General features: G+C 35.6%; 1 long non-coding RNA gene across 1 annotated transcript; it reads left to right on the top strand.

Moving 5' to 3' along the window:
- The first annotated feature begins 6,612 nt into the window (after positions 1–6,612).
- On the top strand, positions 6,613–8,645 carry LOC114345863 (uncharacterized). Its single transcript, XR_003654924.2, has 2 exons — positions 6,613–7,502; positions 7,765–8,645. It is a non-coding gene; the product is annotated as an uncharacterized LOC114345863 (long non-coding RNA).
- Positions 8,646–9,004: the final 359 nt, after the last annotated feature.

Raw genomic sequence — 9,004 nt, 5'->3', positions numbered from 1 at the left:
ATACAGGTGTAAGGGAAATTATTTTAGAATTGAGGATATAGCATTAATTGTTGGGTGGTGTACGAACATAAGTTAAAAGGTAATATAAATGTTTATTGAAGGTGACGTTAATATTTAATAAACTGAATTTTACATTTTTATACGTTACATATTTTTTGGTATCTTATAATTATTATGATATCCTGTACTGGCAGTTGTATCCACACAATTATATATTTTGCGCTATAGATATATGTTTATTAGGTTCTGATTTTCATCTCAATTTTAGATTACTGTATTCGATTAAATTTGCGGGTTTTGTGCCAGTTGTAAAATTTTTTTTTATTGAGTTTATCTATCTAACCTTCATTGGGGTGTTTTGTCTTGATACTGAAAGTTTCTTTTTTAAAATGTCCACTTTCAAAGTTGATCATTTACTGGTAAAAGAGTTAGATTACGAGCTTAAAATCCGAAGTATTGATGTTACTGAATATCCTACCGTCGAGGCTAAACGCAAAATATTGCGTGGAGCTCTGCGACAGGAGAAGAAAAATAGGAGTTTTCGGCAAATTTCTTCCTCCTGTATTCCCTTTGACAAACATAAGGAGGAGATTGAGGACACACTGAAAGACCTTACCCAGAAAATCGGGATATTCAGGGGTACAATACTGGATCCTACCTTTGCTAGATTGTCGTCTAGAGTAGCTCATTTATCTGAACGAGTAAGTCGCTTCGAGTGTGATACCGATGAACAGGAATTATACCAGAAAACCGTCGCAGTCAAAATCTTGGATATTGAAGGTGACCTCGATGCTCGGGGAAACCCAGCTGCTACCTCCACTCCAAATGCACCCATACACAATGCGTCACCCTTCCCATTTTCTAAATCTGCCCAAGTTCATAAATGGGGTATTTCTTTTTCTGGTACAGGTGATCGTGATACTGTTGTCGCTTTCTTAGAGAAAGTTGAATGTTTGCGAATCTCTAGATGTATTCCAGAGGATGACTTATTTGCAGCCTCCGCTGAGTTGTTTACCGGTCCTGCGTTCACTTGGTTTATGAATAATCGCTCTAACCTTTCTTGCTGGAAAGATCTGGTGCAAAAACTTAAAGCTGATTTCCTACCATATTCCTACCAAGATGATCTTTTGGATGACATTAAAAAGCGGAAACAACTCCAGAATGAACCCGTTACTATGTTTATCAACAACATCCTTGGGTTGTGTAGTCGTCTTGACATTCCTCTCACGGAATCCGAAAAGGTAAGAATCATCATGAAATCTTTGTTACCCTCATATCACTCTCAACTAGCTCTTGTAGAAATCCGTAGTATCGACGAACTTACGGAAAAATGTAAGCGGTTAGAAGAAACATTTTCTTGGTCTAATCAACCCTCAACTGTAGTTTCGTCTCGTCCTTTCCCGTCTTCTAGTCAGAATTCCTTTTCACGAAATCGATCATGGCAAAATAAAGTACCGAAACACAATGTATCTACCGTTACCTCCACGATCGTATGTTGGAATTGTTATACTCAGGGACATGCCTTCTCTGCATGCCCAAACCCCAGATTGCGTCCCTTTTGTTTTGGGTGTGGCCTTGAAAATACCACTAAACCCAGGTGTAGGAATTGTCAGGGAAACGGTCGTTTAGAGGATTGTACCCTGAGCCCTCCTCTGACAGTCTCTCCATCAGGGAATTCCGTAACTTCCATAAACAATACAGGACTCAACACGTCAAGCCCTCCCGTACCTTCTACCAGTCGAAAAGGGAAAGGTATTTCGTCCAAAAAGACAACAACTTCAAACAACAACCTATCTAAAGATTAAGTTTTCTGAAGCAGACACCCTTTAATGTCGAATCAGATAATGATAGTGTTTCTTTCTCAGTATCTTCATTAAATCTCCCATCTCCTTGTCTCGAACAAGAACTTAACTCTGCGTTAATTCCGTTACCTTTACCTTCTTCTTCCAGAAAAATTAAGGAAGGAGATACCTGTCTACCTTTATCTCAATTTTCTGGCAACACCACAGTGATTGATAAAACAACCTTAGATTTAAATTCTCTATTAGTTAGGAAGCATAACGATAATCGTCCGTATCTCCCTATCGAAGTATTAGGTCAATCTTGTTTAGCACTTCTGGACAGTGGTTCAAACATATCTTTACTAGGTTCTTTATCTCTTCGTTTAATAGACAACGATAAAGTCAAAGTTAACCCGATTTCTTCTCTTCAAGTATCGACTGCTGATGGCACTGTACAACCCATCACGGGAAAATTCGTAACAGAAGTCTCTGTAGCGAATATACGCAGAAATGTTACTTTTTATGTTATCCCCTCAGTGCAAAATTCAGTTATCCTTGGAATGGACTTTCTTAATGTTTTTAATAGCACACTTAACTGCTCTGATTTTTCTATGTCTATATCTTCATTTAATATTTCGAGCTTGAATGCCGTACAAGATTTTTCTAGTTTATCAAATGAGGAACAAAATCAGTTACAAGAAACTATCTCCAAGTTTAATTCTATCTCCTCTACGGATAAGTTAGGCCGTACTACCGTGCTTTCCCATTCTATTGAAGTGAATAATCCCACACCATTTAGGCAATACCAATATCCGATACCCCAAGCGTGGCAAAAATATTTAGACCAAGAGATTGATGAAATGCTTAAACTTAATATCATCGAACCGTCTACCTCTTCCTATAGTAGTCCATTATGGCTCACGAAAAAAAAGAATGGATCATTTAGGGTCTGTTTTGATGGACGTAAGTTAAACAGCATCACAGTAAATCGGGATGCTTACCCGATCCCTCGAATTGATATTATCTTGAGCAAACTTCAAAACTCGAAGTTCATATCGTCTATAGATCTTTCAAAAGCTTTTTTACAAATACCTCTTAGTACTGAAAGTAGGAAATATACCGCTTTTGCCGTCAATGGTAAAGGATTGTTTCAATTTGTAACAATGCCTTTTGGGTTAGTATCTGCTCCCCAAACTATGTGTCGTCTCATGGATATAGTAATAGGTCCTCAGTTAGAGCCCTACGTGTTTTATTATCTTGATGATATCTTGGTAGTCACCCCGGATTTTTCTACTCATATCGAAATTTTGAATAAATTATTTGTCCGGTTAAAAGAGGCCAATTTAACGGTTAATCTTGATAAATGTCAATTTTGTCGACCAAGTTTGAAGTTTTTAGGCTATATGGTTGATAACCAGGGTCTTAGGACAGACCCTGAAAAGGTCGCCGCTATAAGAGATTTTCCCATCCCAAAAACTACCACCCAAGTTCGCAGAATTTTAGGCATGTGTGGATATTATCGTCGGTTTGTTCCGTCTTATTCTACCTTACTATCACCCCTTACTGATCTTCTGAAGGATAGGAAAAAAGGCCAAACAATTATTTGGACTCCTGAGGCCGATGAAGCGTTTAGGCGCGTTAAAGATGCACTAACGAGCGCTCCAGTCATGATCTCACCTAATTTTAACGAACATTTTTATCTGATGACCGATTGTTCTAACACCGCTTCTGGTGGCGTGCTATTTCAGGTGAAAGATGGCTCTGAACACCCAATAGCTTATACAAGTAAGAAACTGAATAAGGCGCAGAAAAACTATTCGACTACGGAGAAAGAACTATTAGCTATTATTCAGGGTTTAGAAGCTTTTCGTTATTATTTAGAGGGTCGTAATTTCACGATAATTACGGACCATAGTTCTTTGGTATGGCTTCACAGCATGAAAAACCCTTCTCAGAGACTTTCCCGATGGATATGTAAACTGACTGCCTATTCGTATAAGATTGTCCATCGAAAGGCAGCCGGAGTAGTGGTTGCTGATGCTCTTTCCCGTGTTTTTGATATTAATGTTTTAGATCTATCTTCGTTAACTCCTGATGCGTGGTATCAAAATATGGTCGATAAGGTTACTCAAGACCCACAAAGATATCCCGATTTTAAGGTGGAGAACAATGTGCTGTACAAACACATTTTAAGTCCTGTTGAGGTATTATCGAATATGACCGAATGGAAAATAGTTGTACCTACGCCAAACAGGGAAAATATTTTGCGTATGTGTCATGACGAAGTTACTGCTGGCCATTTTGGTTTCTATAAAACTTACCACCGTATTGCTGAGTTATATTATTGGCCTGGCATGCGCAAATCCATTAAAAGGTACATCTCTAAATGCATAGTTTGTGCTACTTGTAAACCAAGTAACTTACCACAAGCTGGTCTTATGGGTTCTTTTAGAAATATTAATTTCCCTTGGCAGATGATTTCTCTCGATTTAATTGGTCCATACCCTCGTAGCTATACAGGAAATACTTATTGTCTCGTAGTAGTGGACTATTTCACCAAATTTCCTTTGGTTTGCCCTCTTCGGAAAGCCACAGTCCCAGCAATTATTAAGTATTTGGAAGAACAAGTATTTTTAGTATTTGGTGTTCCTCAAATTGTCTCCTGTGACAATGGGCCCCAATTTATCTCGAACGCTTTCAAGACTCTTATGTCCAAATATAGGGTGCAGAAGATTTTCTATAATGCTGCATATCACCCTCAAGCGAACCACTCAGAACGTGTAAATCGTAGTATTGTTACCGCTTTAAGGTCTTATACATTTGAGGACCATAGGTCGTGGGATCAATACATTCATTCTGTTGCCCAAGCCATAAGGACTTCCACTCACGAGGTCACTAAATGTTCTCCCGCGTATCTTAACTTTGGTCGAAATGTTCCTCTCTCAGGCGATTATTTTGGTTTAATTTCCGATAATGCAACTACTTTACCACAAGTTTCTGAGAATCTTCATCGACTAGAGGATCTGCAAAACCTACCCCCTATATTTGCCGATATTCGGAAGAGATTGAAATCTTCTTATTTACGTTCCCAGAAATATTATAATTTAAGGAAAAGACCGTTACGTTTTTATCCTGGAGACCGAGTCCTAAAACGAAATTTTGTGAAATCGAGTAAAAATGATGCCATAGCGGCGAAATTTTGTCAGAAGTATATTCCATGTACGGTTTTAAAAGTCATATCGCCTCTTGTCTATGAACTAAAAGACAATTCGTCCAATAAACGAATTGGTCGTTTTCATGTCAAAGATCTCCTACCTGATAAAACAGTCATGGATTCTGAGTCCTCGACCTCAGAGGATGATTAGGTATTAACTTGCCTTCTGCATTAATTTTGGAACCTTTTATCGCAGTCTGCAACTTGCTAGTTTCCTAAAAACTCTTAGTTTTGCTATTTGCTAATTATTATTTTTACCTCTGCTCTTGATTATACCTTTGATATTTAAGTTGTTCACAGATATTATGGACTCAGCGTTTGCACAGGGAATGTCATAACATTTGTCTGGTGTAATAAATGCATTATACAGGGTATTATATTATTATCACTTCTCAAAATATTAGACTGTTATAGGTAAATTGCTTTTAAATATTGTCTTTTCACTTTTATTAGTAAATTTTGTTGTATATGGGTATATATGTGTATCTAAGCATAATACGTGGGTTCGAATTCGTTGATCAAATTCCGGACTAGATCGTTGGCGGATTTCGTAATCCATGCTATATTTTGTGATGGATGTACTTTTACCTGGAGTCGCTATGTGGCGAATATGGTCGTTGACCATCTTCGGTTCAGTAGCATAGATTAAGTCTTCATCAAGTTATACAATGGATTTTTTTCTTGTACAAGGCGATAACCCAATACCTTTAATATTAATTTCGTTGATGGTTGTTATATCAATAATTTTGGAAAATACATTCATTAGCTATTGTTTAGTGACTACTCTAATATTTGATTTTCGTTTTCTTACGCATTGGTCCACTATAGTAGTCCAGTTCGGACCTCTTCTGTCATTGATTTTAGGAACTGATCTATAAATATACGGTTTCAGATGAAATTGTTTGATTTTGGTTCTTAAATTTTAGTTTTACCTTTGAGAAATTGTAGTTAAGAACTTACTTGTGTTGATGCTTATACATGTGTTAGTATAAAAATACACTGATTATCAAACGTTTTGGTATATCGTACACTGAAATCAGCTGTAGCCTTAGGCTATAGATTTATCGGATACAGATATTAAGTTAGGTTATCTTTAGGTTACCTTTCAATGATTATTACCTGTGATTATATTAAGTCAATTCGGGAATGGATTATGAATTATACTGACGGAACCATATTTGGATGGATACGATAATGGCTATCCATTTGTGGAACTGTTTTGTTTGTCCATTTTTTGTTTTGCTGTGCATTCTTAACTACCTGGTTTATATCTGCATTGGATATATAATATATTTAACTTAGCGTATCGTACTTCACTTTATCTTATCTTATCTTACCTAAGAGAGTTATGTTACATCTCTATTTCCTTACCTTAAGTTATCTTTGATACCATGTTTTGAATCGGTTGGAGAATATCCTGGTTACTCTCGATTGAATATGTCAACAATAAATTTTGTGTTCATCTTTGGATTAACTTAGGTGCTAATATCCAAATCGATAGTGAGTCCGATAGTGAGTAAGGCCAAATTTAATGGTTCTTTATGTAGTTGGGTGGATACTTTGTTTTAGTCAGGAATATTTTTTCTAGTACCTTTAGTTCACGTTGATCACAATTTGGGGTTACGTGTAATCTAAGCCTTTAATGTGAACGATTTAATAAGTTTAATTGATATAAGTAATGGTACAACAAGAATAACTATTAGTAAACTTTAAGATACCTAGTATACGGTTCATTCGTAAATAAAGTCTGGATGCAGATCATCAGACTAGTCCTTGTCTACGTTAAGGAAGGAAAAGTTCCTTTCTCGCGATCTCCGTAAACCATACCGGTTCCGGAATCTTGGGAACTTACCTTGATGCACTCTTGTGTTGGATCCACACAAGTGTGTCATACTTTTGTGCCCGCACTCTTCCATGCTCGGAAGCATGAGAAGTGTTGCCTTTTATTTCCCTTGTGTAAATATGTGGTATAATGTGGATGTTTACCCACTTTGAGCCAAATTCAAAATTAATGTTTTAGGTTAGATTAGATTAGTTAGTTGATGTACTAATCCTATCTTTAACTTTGTGGAGTGGTTGTGACTGTAACTACAGCTACAACTGCTAGGAGCTACTACTCCTGACCCATATTAAAGTACTAACCCTGCCAAGAATAAACTTCGTTTTGGTTTTTGCCAGAATAATTTTCTGAAGGAAAATTATATCGAGTGGAGGGGGAATGTAGCGTTCCGCTACGTTTACGAGTAGCCACTCCCGACAACCGTAATAATTAACATCGAATAACAAAAAGTTACCTTACGATCGAGGTAGTAAAATGAAAACAGAATTAGTGCTAGCTAACCAACGACTTAAGAAGGTCAAATACAGACAAATATGTGTTGGAGAAAAAACGGCAGATGTCATACATAAAAGAATAGGAGATATTCAATAAATCTATTTTGGAATTGCAATTACAAAGCAAGCTAAATATATCTGTAAAAATATAATATACCTAAAATGAACGTCTGGTAAGTGATTTTATTTTAAAATTTCTTTTGGAAATTTAGGAAACACATATATCAAAATGAATAATTTTATACCTTAAAAAGTCAAATCTAGCAAAGTTACTTTTAGAAATATATTACTTAAGTAATAATGTAATTTCATTTTGGATAAATGACCTTCCCATTTATGTGGAAGAATATGTTCGGTTATCTTTTGTAACCGGTCTGTCTCACCTTGTATCCAGGAAAAAATTTCTAGATACCTAATGAGAACCTCTCTTTTTAGCCGTACCTAGAGAATTATAAAATAGAACCAAGCTTTTAATATCCCACAAAGACAACTTATATGGAAAATGCACTAAGAATAACATTCCTATTAATTATCTGGAACGTAAATCTTCCCTAAGATGTGTATACTCATAGAGCCGCTTACCGTCTGATAAACCGGCACGTCCATAAGCCAACACTTTGAATTAGAGCTGAAGCAATTTCATCTAGATTGGAACAAAGATAAGTGTACTTAATTAATGTTCTCATTTATAGACCGAATTGTGTTCCGCAATATATTATATATTTATTGGACATTTGTTGTTAAGTACTAGATTATTTTTGTAACTTCCCTTATCATATCTTTTACTATCGGTTGTGTCTACACAACAAATAATATTTTGTCAATTTTTCATCTAAATCTCAATGCATGTAAGGGAACATAAGTACTTATAGACCTAAAGCATTGGTCTCTATAGGGTTCATTACATAATAACTTAGGTATTGTGGTAGATAATATACAAGTATATTAATACGGTATTATGAAGAATATCATCTGGTTCTGTTGACTAGCACTCACTATTGTTTTTCTGTCTCTTTATTGTTTGTATCTGAAAGAAACGTAAACTCATAGAAATCATTTAATAGTCGGAAACTTTTACGTTATCTGCTTATATCTTGGCAACCAAAATTTTAACATTACTCATATTCATTATTTATATTATTAATTAAATTTTACTATTATATATTCATCTTGCAGGCCAATGTTTTACATTATTATACATTATTTATATTTTTAGCTAGAAATTTTACATTATATATATATACATTAGTTACCAAAATCTTACTTTACATATATCTAGGTATTTTTTTTTACACAATAAAAATAAGGTATACCTATTGGGTTTGTATCATTTCACCTGCACCTGATATCTCTCAACTATATGGGTTCATATAATATTTTATTTCAGGATTAAGTTATTTGGTTTGTTTATATCTTTCTCCTTATTTCTCTCTCTCTCTCTCTCTCTCTCTCTCTCTCTCTCTCTCTCTCTCTCTCTCTTTCTAGTCTCCCACACTGTTCTATCAACGAAGTAAAGGCTCTAAAAGGCATTTACTTCTGGCGCCCATCTTTGGTTTATTGATCATAGGTCAGTTCTTTTCTCTTTAGTATTTCATTACTTTTTAATTTTTCTGGTTTCTTCCATTATCACTATCTCTTTCTCCCCTAAACAACAGCACGAAAATAAGCCGATCTC

Source organism: Diabrotica virgifera, chromosome 9 (genome assembly GCF_917563875.1).
Source record: "Diabrotica virgifera virgifera chromosome 9, PGI_DIABVI_V3a".
NCBI lineage: Eukaryota > Metazoa > Arthropoda > Insecta > Coleoptera > Chrysomelidae > Diabrotica > Diabrotica virgifera.
This window is presented reverse-complemented; position numbering and strand designations above follow the sequence as displayed.